Source organism: Hippopotamus amphibius, chromosome 16 (assembly GCF_030028045.1).
Source record: "Hippopotamus amphibius kiboko isolate mHipAmp2 chromosome 16, mHipAmp2.hap2, whole genome shotgun sequence".
NCBI lineage: Eukaryota > Metazoa > Chordata > Mammalia > Artiodactyla > Hippopotamidae > Hippopotamus > Hippopotamus amphibius.
The window spans coordinates 61,767,982-61,780,662 of NC_080201.1; the positions used below are offsets into that span (position 1 = coordinate 61,767,982).

Here is a 12,681-nt window from a genome sequence, read left to right on the forward strand (position 1 = left end):
TTGAGCCATTGCAACAAAAGGCTAAACACAACTGGCAGTCTGAACAAAATACATTCCATCTCTACAGAAACAAACCATCAACGCTCTCCAGAGGGTTATAACAAAACCCAGAGTCTACACAACTCACAACATCCAGGAAATAATAACAACAGTAACAAAAATACTTAACATACCAAAACGGAGGAAAAACAGGAGTCATTCCCAAGGGAAAAGGCAATTAAGAGACGTTGATTCTGGGATGACAGATGATAAAATGATCAGATAAAGATTTTAAAGCAGCTATTATAAAACCATGCTCTATGTGGTAAAGAAACACATGCTTGAAGTAAATAAAAAAGGTAGACATTTTAAGCAAAGAAACATAAAATTTTATAAGAAGGACAACATGGAAATTTTACAAATAAAAAATAAGTTATTTAAATAAAAAGCTCCCTGGAAGCTCCGTAAAGACACACCATTCTGTCTTCAAACTATATTTTAACCATCACTAGTAACAGCTTCTGCTCAGAATAGGTCCATGAAGATACTTAATGAATAAAATCTTAAAAGCCTGGTAAAAATCAAATATTTTTTAAAAATTTTTTAAAGATTTTTTTTTAATGTGAGCCATTTTTAAAGTCTTTATTGAATTTCTTACAATATTGCTTCTGCTTTACATTTTGGTTTTTTTGGCCTAGAGGCATGTGGGATCTTAGTTCCCTGGCCAGGGATAAAACCTGCACCCCCTGCATTGGAAGGCAAAGTCTTAACCACTGGACCGCAGGGAAGTCCTTATTTAAAATAGTTTAAGTAAAGCACATAATTCACTTAGGCTGAAAAATTTATATGAAAGCACATATAGATTTCTAATGGTGAAATCTCAGTCCTTTATAAGGAGGATAAACCACATGGTCACCTTTATCTTTTGAAATATTAAATATCCCATACTAAAGAGAAAATACAAAGTAATCTATTAAATGTCTTAGATATACAAAAAAAATTAAAATTTCCCCATGTGTCTTGAAACTGCTTGAAAGGAGACTGGAAGTTGCAACTTTGTTCTAACAACAAGTAAAAGGCTGAACAAACTAAAAAATCAACAACTTTAAGAAAAGTAAGGTCAACACATATATGTGGAATCTAGAAAAATGGTACAGATGAACTGGTCTGCAAGGCAGAAACAGACACAGATGTAGAGAACAAACGTATGGACACCAAGAGGGGAGGAAGCCAGGGGGGTGGGATGAATTGGGAGACTGGGTTTGACATATATACACTAATATGTATAAAATAGATAACTAATAAAGAAAATTTATTTTCAAAAAAAAAGAAAAGTAAGGTCACAGAGCAAACAACTGAATCCATAACTGGAGAGACAGAGAAGCAGACAAAAAGCATCACAACTTACTGGAGCAGAAACTCATGAGCTGAAACTCCACTAGAACTGGTCCCAGAGTTTAAAAAGAAAAGAAAAGAAAAAAAGTTGAACTGTAATTGACAAACTGCTGGAGGCTCAGAGCAGACAAGTCCAGGAATTAAAGACTCCAAGGGATGCAGTCATAGGTGGGCCCCTCCATGCAACTGTGAGTTTCACCTCCAGGAGCTCCACCAAATTCTCATAGTAAATATTGGAGAAAAAGACTCTGGAGCTTCCACCAGGAAGAGAGAAAAAGGAACTATTCCGAAACACACCTGAGCACGCTGTTCTTTTTTAAAAGGCCTGTCCACAGGTGAGACTATTTAACCATAGCCTTACCTGCTGGGGTTTTGAACCTAACTGACTTGCTGGAAGGGAAACACCCAACTGCAGACCATGCTAGTCATCCTGTCCTACAGAAGGAAGAATGAGAATTATATATGCAGTTCACAGTCTGCCGGGAGCCGTCCGGGGATTGCCTAAAGGCTCAGGCAAGGCCGAGCACTTCGGGAATGGCCTGCAAGGCGGGAATTCCAATGAAGGCACCTTCGGTTCGGGAGAGCTGCAAAGCAGGCATCTTGGAAGTACCGGAGTTCCCCGAGATTCAGTTTCACTATGAGTCTCCTTTGTGTACTTTTTCTTTCTAGGAATAATGAGCTCTCTGGGTGAGGGGCGCCAACGCTGCCTTCAAGAATGGTGGCTACCCCCCCCCCCCCGCTTTCTTGGTGTTGTGGAAATTCTATGGGCCGCAAACAAATCACATTTAGACCCTTAGGGGGCCCGGGTAATGGAGGAATGTTTAAACTTATTGTCCCCACCCTTGGGCCCTGCTGGCAATTCGGCCGTAATGGGCCATGCATTGTGATCAGGAATGCTGCCTCACCCAATCACAATTATCCCAAACCTCTGAAGTGAGGGTCCGTCAAACTAAAGTTGCCTATAAAATATCCCATGCACTCTTCCCTTATAAGAACAGAATATTACGGGTATCTATGTTATGTCCATGTCCTGTATGTCTGCTGTCACGTAGCATAGAGAATGTAGCTCACTGATTAAGCTTAACCTGCTAACAATGTGTTTGTCACTTCAAGCCTGGGCGCCTGAGAGGCCTGCCCTTAGAGATTGTTATCCTGTGTTCCCCTCCCCCTTGTAACCACTGGAGGGTTAAAACAAGAATGGTAATGTTAAGCATGGGGAAAAAACTGTTCGATTGTTTATGGGCAAGAACGCGAAGAACTGATAAGAACTAATGATTACATAGAAGACTCATCACCTGACTAAGGACTGGCCCCCGGCGGAATCAATGGGACATTTGGGGGAGGGATATGGGGCCCCTAATGGAAAAATCCACAAAGCAAGATGTAAGATATATAAGACCCAAGCAAAAATTAAAGTCACTCTCTCTCTCTCTCTCTCACTCTCACACTCTCACTCTCTCTCTCTCTCCTGTCTCTGTCTCCTTTTTTTTCTCGCCGACTCTACCCCTCCCAAGGGACTCCCTGGATCCTGCCTGGGCTGGACCCCGGCAACAGTCCAGAGTTATAGGCTCACTAAAAGACAGAGACCTACTCATAGAACTCTGAACACTTCCCCTCTCCCCACCCTCCTTCATCACATTACTAAAGGCTCATTGACAGCAACTGCTTTTACTCAGTGCATCATGTCTATCCAGAGAAAAAGTACAAGGCATATCAAAGGCAGCAATTACAGTCTGAAGAGGCAGAGGAAACATGAGAAACAGACATGCCAGGGATGTAGGGATTATCAGACTTAGAATTTCTGCTTGCACCTGTCCCATTTAAAACATTGGGACCAAAAAAAAAAAACCAAACATTGGGACCATCGTTCATGTTCCTGAGCAAAGGAAACTTCTCTTTCGAGGTCTGATCACACTGATACTAAGCATTTAATTCTTCTTTTCCAGAAAAATCACAGTAAAATAATTTAAAAATACAGAACTGCAAAAACATAGCTGTGGAAAAAAAACACTGTAAGGGGTCAACTCAGAAATAAGCTCTGAGCAAACGTCTTCATCATGAATAGAGGGGCTCTGTTGGAAGAAGATTCCAAGTCAATCCAGCCCATCATTCATTATTTGCAGTGACAATCAAGAAGGACCTGAGGGAAACACCTTCATGTGAGCTCACAGCTCACATGAAAGGGAAGAAAACTGATTATTACGAAGCTAACTAGTTAAACTAAGTTTTCAGTGTAAAAGTTTTCACTGACATCTTTCCAAGTACTCATCAAAACAGTCTAAAAGTATTTACTAGTTATCAAAGAACATTTCCAATATATAGGATAAAAAGGAGAAAGTACGCTGGCCTCGAATACACCTGAAACATTTAGGAATTTTTTTTTAAATCTAAAAATTCTGGTGTCAAAGTTTTAAAAAATTGATAATATATATTTAGAAAAGCACGAGTTGATTACAGAAGGCCACCAAAGCTTATTCCATAAGTTAATAATTATTCACAGGAAAGTCAAAATTGTATGTACTAAAATTTATTTCAAGCTACAAAAAGAATTATATGTAAAGAAATGAAAAAGTCACACACAAAAAAACACTTTCAATTGTTCCGGAAGATCCCACATGCCACGGAGCAACTAGGCCCGTGCGCTACGACTCCTGAGCCTGGGCTCTAGAGCCTGTGCTCTGCAACAAGAGAAGCCACCGCACTGAGAAGCCGTGCTCCGCAACAAGAGTAGCCCCCACTTGCAGCAACTAGAGAAAGCCCACATGCAGCAACGAAGACCCAACGCAGCCATAAATAGATAATACATAAACACACCATGTAGTGACACAGTCTGTCATTTCTTGCACCACTTGTCCTCTCCCGTCCTCCACCCCATGTCAGGAAAAGGGAAGGGGGTGACCCACAACTGAGTGTATCAAGTCACTGCCCCCTGGCTGAACACGGTGGGCAAACGTTATCTTTGCATACAAGTACTTATAAAATGCACAAGCCTTGTAGCCGGCGCTTTGCAATTCCCACCCTCATCTGCATAATGTAAACAACAAAAAAATTTTTTTTGGCTGCACTGCATGGCATGCAGGATCTTAGTTTCCTGACCAGGATCAAACCTGTGTCTCTTGCAGTGGAAGCATGGAGTCTTAACCACTGGACCGCCAGAAGTCCCAATTTAAACAAATTTTAAATGTATTAGATTCTAAAGCCACAAATCAATATTATCACAACTTAATCATCCACATCCAAACAACTCACCAACCATCCAAATCCAGTTCCCCTCTACCTGCACTACTAGGTGCTTCCATTTCATTCTGTTTACCTGTCTCCCTATTTCTTTCTCTGTCTTTCTCTTCCCCTCTGCTCCCCTGCCCTCCTATTTCTTCCTTCACACCTATCCTGCCCCCACTCTGCAACCTGTTCTCCCTCTTGTTGCTCTTTCTCCCCAACCTGAGTGCCCTCAATCTCCGTTATTTCTGCTTCTTTCTTCTCCACCTCTCCTCCCTCTCTGCCCTCTGGGTCACACCATTCCTGAGACATGAGGGAAGGGGCCAGGGCACAACCTTTAAAAGAATGACACAGCTGTTGAGAATACGACAAAAACTGGTTATAGCTGGTTAGGCCCAAGATGGTGGAAGATCTGACTTCCAGTAGACTCTGAGCCTCATTATACGCTCATTGTAGTACATTAGCTAAATGACACACCCACAGGTGTTATGGTAGTACCAAGGCCAACCATAAAAAGCCAAAATATGAACGGTTGCCCAATTCCTGGAAATCTCTACCTCTCCCTGAAATACTTGGAATAATCCTCCCACTCGTTAGACTATGAAATTACTCAGCCCCTAAAAACTAACCACCCCATATTTCAGGCCACTCTCACCTTCTGAGTCCGACTGCATTCTGTCTATGGAATGTGCATATCCCAGGGCCTCTCGCCTCCTGAGAGGGCCTACACTCTACGGAGTGTGTATCTCTCTCAATAAATCTACTTCTTACCCATCAGTTTGCCTCTCGCTGAATTCCTTCTGCACTGAGATGTAAAGAACCTGAGCTTCATTCCGTCCCAAGACCAGCTGTGCGACATTAATTAAAAGATGGTGGGTTCGAGTCCCAGCCTGTGAGTTCAGGTTCCAATCTGAGTTCTGGCTGGGTTTGAGCCCCACTCTGAGGTGTGCGGTTTCACTTCTCTCCCTGTTACACTCCCTTCCTCCCCACTCTCTGGCACCCCGGTTGGATGCTTCTTTCCTACTCTCTCTCTCTTCCTCTGCTCTTCTAGTCCTCTTCCTCTCCTACCACCAACTTGCTCTGAAGGCCAAGGTTCCAACTCTTTTATCCTTTCCCCCAATTCCCTGTGTGATGGGCCTCATCACTGTTGCGCCCACTCCTACCCCCTCTCCCTACGCTGCTCTCTAACCCCTGGAGATCGGGCTTTTTAACTGACTTCTCTATTTGATTCACCTGCTACAATCAAGACTTAATTGCTTTCATTCTACCGTCTCGTCACAACCCCCCTGGCCCCCATATTTACAATGATGGCAACTTAAGAAGATGCCCGCGGACAGGAAGGGACCATTTTCCAATGGAGTTGGTGTCACACGGCTGGCCCAGGTCACCTCCCCCTACACGAGGTGAGGGGAAGGGCTGACTAGGAAGGGGAGGCCTGCGGGGCAGAAGGACAGGCCTGAGGAAAACGCGGGGACGGAGGGGGGATCTCAGGAGAGGCGGGCTCCCCAGAATCCCAGGACCAGGGAGGGGACGCGGCCTCTCCGGGAGCCGGGCGGCCGGCGCCGCCTCCAAGGGCCGAGGGGGCGAGGCTGGGGGGCGCGAATCCACCTCGCGGAGTTAAGACTTTACAGAGGAAGGCGGAGGGAGTAGTGGGTTTTAAGCAGGAAAATGTTTCGAAAGGTGGCGTCTACGTGGACCGAAGGTGGAAACGCCAAGGGCACCGGGACCCGCCTCAGATCTTCCACCATCTTGGGCTTAATCGGTTATGACCAGTTTTTGTCGTATTCTCAAACCCAGAGGAAAATATATCCTACCAGTAACGCCGACGTCTGGATTTACTCGGGGCGGAAGGCCGGGTGCTCGGACTTAAGGTCCGTAGTGACTCCCAAGACCCTGAGGGTGGAGTTACGGGGACTGCGCAGCTCAGACTTACAACACGAACCAGAGGCACGCGGCACAGCTCAGCCTCCGCTCCGCACCGTCCTCTTCCCCTTCCTGAAGAAGCTGCGCGCGCACAGTCTGAGGCTGGGCTTCCGGGGGCGGGGCCTGGGCGCTAGCGGCGAGGGGCGGGGCGAGGAGGGTGTCCCGGTCCGAGCAGGGAGCGCCGGGCGGCGCGGCCGGAGGCGGGGAGGGAGGAGGTGCTTCCCTATACTCTGAAACTGCTCACTTTAAGTGTCTATCTGGAGAGGGGACTGCGAGTTTAACCTCGAAAACAACGTTAACTCAACGCTTCCCAGGGCGACCTTTGCTCCACACTGTTCGCTTCCCGGGCTGAAAGAAACTGCGCTTGCGCATACGGACTATGGGCGGGGCCTGAGCGGAGTACCAGTAGCAAGGGGCGGAGCGTGAGGCGCCCAGGCCTGCGCAGCGACTGCGCGGGGGAGGGGCGGATGCCGGCTGGGGGCGTGGCCTGTGTATCCCTTAGCTTCCATCCAAGTTATCTTTTCCAGGTTTGGACATGCATGAGGGTCTTTGTGTCTTGTGATGTAGCATTGCTTCCTACTTCGTGTAAGTTACTGTCTCTAACAGTTTTAAATTGAAAGCCTACAGTGGGCCACTTATTTTGGAAATTAAGATGTTTTCTTCTTAACAAGCTGAAAACGCTGTAAGTCAAAAGCTATTTTTGCCAGCGGGTTGAACGCTCCTCCTTAACTGAGAGAACTGCGGTCTCAGTGAAGGATTAACGTGGGGCAGTGGTTAGTTCTAGGAACATTGCCTGCAGTTAGAATTAATTTATGCATAACAAACAAACGTCATTATCTAAGGATTAAAAACTAGAATATGAAGTGCAAAACTCTCCCTGGGTAGAGTGGGCTATTTAATACTAAAACGCTATGAACAGCGTTTTGTTTCTATGCTCCTGGAGGCCAAATTCAACTGTGTTCAGTTCCAGAGACTTTCATGGGGGCAAGACCTGGATGTGAGGTGTGGAGGGCTAAGAAGTGACAATTTAGGTCCCTAATCTTTGCTTTAAAAAACATTTTTATGAACTGTATAAATTTGCTGACAAAAAAAGTCAATCTAAAAAAGGGATGGGGGCTTCCTAGGTGGCGCAGTGGTTAAGAATCCGCCTGCCAGTGCAGAGGTCACGGGTTCAATCCCAGCTCCAGGAAGATCCCACATGCCGCGGAGCAACTAAGCCCGTGTGCCCAAAAAATAAAATAAAATAAAAATAAAAAAATAAAAATAAAAAATAAAATAAAAAAGGGATGGAACATGCTTTTGTTCAAGACAACATGAGGATCATAACCTGGGAGACAGTCTCTCAGAAAATTCTGAGGACTGTTCTGAAGAGGTAAGGGTGGTGGCCAGTATAGATGTGATTTTTGGTGAAGGGATACAGGGCAATTCAAGCACACATATTGGTAAGAGTTTACTGCTATTGGTGAGGAACAGATGTCTTAATGGTTTCAGTGCTTTTTTAACGATGAGAAGATGCACAAAACTGGGTTCATAAAATTATCTATCTGTGGGCGAGTCCTGCCACCTTTTCCCAGAGCACAAAGTGCCTCTTCCGTACGTTCCCCCTGAGTTCCTGTCAGGATGGCTGTAGGTCAGTGACTCTGGAGGCTAATGTCTTGATTCTTGTAGAACTGGATGGTGGGCAACATTCTGTTTTACAATCCCTTCCCTTTTGGTCCTAATTTCAACCAAGGCTTGGGAGGCATTTCATGACCAATTTGTCCCATGGCACTAGGAATGCTCATTACCAGGTCAGGCGAGGATTTTGTTGATAGGCTACTCAATGTGCTACATGCCTCGACTAGGCCCGGGTAACAGTAGATAAAAGCCTCTGGACCACCTGTCTTACTAGTCTGTTATGGTCCAGGTTCCCTCTTGTTGCTTCTTCTCATAGCTAGAGTTACACTATTATAATCATTGATCTCATAGGACTATATATGGCCAACTGTTTCAAGTCACATAGTCACTATTATTTTTATTGGTGGCTTGGTCACACATTTGGTAATGCAAGAAACAATAATCTTGTAAAATAGGCAGAATACAAGTAGTATAGCTATTATTGTTAATAAGGTCATAAGTAAGTACTGCATTGGGTCTTTGTTGCTGCACACGGGCCTTCTCTAGTTGTGGTGAGTGGGGGCTGCTCTTTGTTGTGGTGTGTGGGTTTCTCATTGCAGTGGCTTCTCTTGTTTCAGAGCATGGGCTCTAGGCATGCAGGCTTCAGTAGTTGTGGTGCATGGACTCAGTAGTTGTGGCTCTTGGGCTCTAGAGCACAGGCTCAGTCGTTGTGGAGTACAGGCTTTGTGGCGTGTGGGATATTCCCAGCCCAGGGATCTAACCCATGTCCCCTGAATTGGGAAGCGAATTAACCACCATGCCACCAGGGAAGCCCTGCAGTTTTTTTTTTTTTTTTAATTATTTATTTATTTTATTGGCTATGTTGGGTCTTTTTTGCTGTGTGCGGGTTTTCTTTTTAGTTGTGGTGAGTGGGGGTTACTCTTCATTGTGGTGCGTGGGCTCCTAATTGCCGTGGCATCTCTTGTTGCAGAGCACAGGCTCTAGGCGCGGGGGGCTTCAGTAGTTGCAACACGTGGGCTCAATAGTTGTGGCTCACGGGCTCTAAAGCGCAGGCTCAATAGTTGTGGTGCATGGGCTTAGTTGCTCCACGGCATGTGGGATCTTCCTGGAGCAGGTATCGAACCCGTGTCCCCTGCATTGGCAGGCGGATTCTCAATCACTGCACCACCTAGGAAGCCCCAGCCCTGCAGTTTTTAATAACTGTTATTCTATTCCACACCTGAGATAAATTTGTTCACATCATCATATACATATCAATAAGATCTAAATATAATGTAATTTCAAATTCACTATACATTCATTCTGAGAGTACCTGGAAAGTTTATTTTTTATTTTAAAATTGGAAGGCATTTTAGCTCTTTGTTTTCTATTTCTGAATGTTCAGGTGTGGATAATGAAGCTTGTAAACTACAAGTCTCCAGAGGACATTAGGATTATTTTGACCTAAGAATAATCAGTTTTGCATTATTTCTATGGACATTTAGTAGGGAGGTATAGTCTCTTTAATAGAAACGCTAGAGAAAGTAAAACTAGATTATAGTCCAATAACTTCATTTCCACCCTCAATAATATTTAAAGGTGTTCAGCATTTAGAATAGAATGGGGTGAGCTAATGGGGTCACATTTAGAAAAGAAGTCTGTCTTTCTGCCAAACAGGCAGTGATTCTACATGCATATTTTTACACTGTCTTCTCTAGAATAGTAATGGTGATACTTTCACAAGTAGGTGCCCTGAGGAAGAAAAGTGGTTTATCTGTCCCTTGCCTACGTTTCCTCCCTCAAGTCTTCCAGCTTCCCCTCTACTGTTCTGTTCAGACACCAACTTCCTGCTGTTCTACATTCTGTTGGTTTCACAATCCCAACAAACCAAATCAAGTCAGCATTTGAGGCTGTGAATATTTAAGCCAGTGTCATCACAGACAATCAAGAACTCTTCTCCATCGAGGGGCCTAGGCAGCCAGGACACCTCTCCTCTTTCTGCTGATTTTAGGCTCTTTTATTTCCAAAGGGGGTCTGCTCAGCCTGAGGCGGCTACCCCTTGGATGAGCTCACTGTGCTCGTGGTTGAACTTACACTTGCCCTGTGCACCTTTTGAGGGTAAGGGGCATTGCCTGGATGGAGGATCCTTGGCTCCACCTGCCTCTTCTGTTCCTGGGCAGCTCCCTCCTCACTTTCCAGGGCAAAGGACCCCTGCACACATCAGTCCCCCAAAGTGAAGACCATGCTGGAGCAGGTACTAGTGCAACTTTGTGTTCTCATTAATTTGCTGACTACACCTGGAGTACATACTCTATTCCAGGTTTTATTGCCTGCATCAGGGTAAACCAATGGAATACACTCCCCTACCATATCCAGGTTATTTTTAGATGATGGAGACAAGCACACCCTTGCAGTTTCTTACAGCCCTGCAAGTCAAATGCCCCAAAGCAAAGGACTGATGTTCTTTCTCTCACAGGCTCCCTACTTCCTTGCTCTCCCAGACATCCCATCACATCCAGCTCTGCCTCCTCTGTGCTGTCCCCGGGTGCCTCATCACAGCTGGAGAAAAACATTCACCCGTACTGCCTGGTCTCACTTCAAATTCCTGGCTCTGTTCCCTCCCATTCCCTGTGTGTCTGTGCCATAGCTCTCCTTTACAGGCCCTCATAAGTCCGATTCATCTTCTTCCATCTTTTCTCTCCAACACCCTGTTTCTTCTTCATTGAGCCCCTGGAGCGAAGGGAGGCGGTCTCCTCCAGCTGGCTCACCATCTGCCCCAGGGCCTGGGTTCTCTCCTCAGTACCGACTGTGAACAGGCTGTCCCCGCTCCTGGCTGTCGCTGACCCTGCGGTTGTGCCCTTGTTGGCAGCTCCACTCTGTGTCAGGACGGCAGGGCATCCTTCCTCCATTGCATCCTGTATTTCCATTTTAGGGGTTTATTTTCATCAGCATACACAACTGGTGGTGTTGTCTGTCTTACACACAAAGACCAACACACACACCCACCCCTTTTTATGCCCTCTACCATCTTTAAAACAAAACATTCTCAATTAACTACAGCCCCGCTAGTCTCTTTTCTGTGCTTCATTTCAGAGCACAACATACGAAAGACATGTTTATGCTTTGTCTTTATTTGGTTTTTTTTTGGCCGCATTTCACGGCATGTGGGATCTTAATGCTCTGACCAAGGATCGAACCTGCACCCCCTGCAGTAGACGCGTGGTGCTTAATCACTGGGCCACCAGGGAAATCCCTCTGTCTTCAACTCTTGCCTCCAAATCTCCTGTGAACCCCATCCAAGCAAGCTTTCACATCTACCATCCACTGATACTTTCTTTTCCAGAGTCACCAATGACCTCTTCATCTCTCAATCCTGTAACTTACTTCCTCTTCTCATCTGGGCATTTCCTGAACACATGGTTTACGTTAGGACACCTGGTCACTCTATCATTGTACATGTACACCTTCACTGTACACTTAAACATTGTATCTTACTTATTGCTGAATTACCCTTATGGAATATAAGCTACTGGAAGGTAAGGCATTGATTTTGTTTCCTGCGATATCATCAATCATTAGAATCATTTCTTCCCCCTCCCACCCCCAAAGGGGGAAAGAGAGATGCTCTCCCTCTCTGTCACATTTTTATTTACTTACTAAAAAAATTTTTTTTTAATTTTTTGGCCACACCACGTGGCATGTGGAATCCTAATTCTCCCACCAGGGATCAAATCTGCACCCCCTGCATTTGAATCATGGAATCGTAACCAATGGACCACCAAGGAAGTCCCAGAATCATTTCTTACTGATAGAATGCATGAATGCATTTTATCAGTGCAAAGAAGAAAGTTTCTGTAACAGGTACAATCAGAGATTAGTAGGTCAAATGGTCAGGATATAATTATATTTGACAACGAATTCCTTACTTCCATAACTTTCCAGCCTAGCGTACTAAGCATCTGTCATAAATGGTCACGCTGGCATTTTCTTCACACATTTTTAGGCAACATGTGCTAAACAGATCTAACTCATTAGCAAAGGAATGTTTTCATGGAATTTTTATAATCCACCAAATATTAATTTCAAGATTCCCTCCCCAATGCTCCATTCTACTCCCAATACCAAATAATAATCTCATTTGTCAGGCAGAACAGGTTTGTTTGTTTTAGTAAGTGACAGACTGCCTAGAAAACAGTGAATCAAACAAGTAGGAGGTTTATCATTCTCACCTAACAGGAAGTCCAGAGGGAGCTGTGTGCGGTGTGATGGGTCCTCTGCCCCTTCTTCCTCCAGGACCACTTAGTCTTCCGTGTCCTCATAGCAACATGACTGCTGGATGACTAAGAAGGGTGAAGGCTGAGGGGTAAAACCCTTTTCATTATTAGAGTTTGTTCTGTTTATGTGGAAACAATAATCCCAGACATTCTCCGCCCCCCAAATATTATTAGCTAGTTGTGTTAAATGGCTACCATAATTAATTAAAAATTAATTAAGAATTTTGGAATTTCATATTCACACCTCAAAAACAGAAGAAGGTAAAGGAGAAGGATGTTTGAGAAAACATTCTGC

General features: G+C 44.8%; 2 protein-coding genes across 13 annotated transcripts in view; one reads left to right on the plus strand and one right to left on the minus strand.

The window, feature by feature from the left end:
- The window catches only part of LOC130838288 (zinc finger protein 160-like), a 53,734-nt gene extending 47,153 nt beyond the window's left edge, over window positions 1-6,581 (minus strand). For 9 of the 12 annotated variants that reach the window (XR_009049650.1, XR_009049649.1, XM_057711163.1 and 6 more), the window contains exon 1: window positions 6,408-6,571. The gene's annotated coding sequence lies outside the window, so the exon portion shown is untranslated. Of the gene's footprint in view, window positions 1-6,407 lie in introns of all 12 variants that reach the window. The other 3 variants (XM_057711159.1, XM_057711161.1, XM_057711160.1) reach the window with 3 other exon arrangements.
- Window positions 1-12,681, plus strand: part of LOC130838297 (zinc finger protein 208-like) — a 325,381-nt gene that overhangs the window by 146,947 nt on the left and 165,753 nt on the right.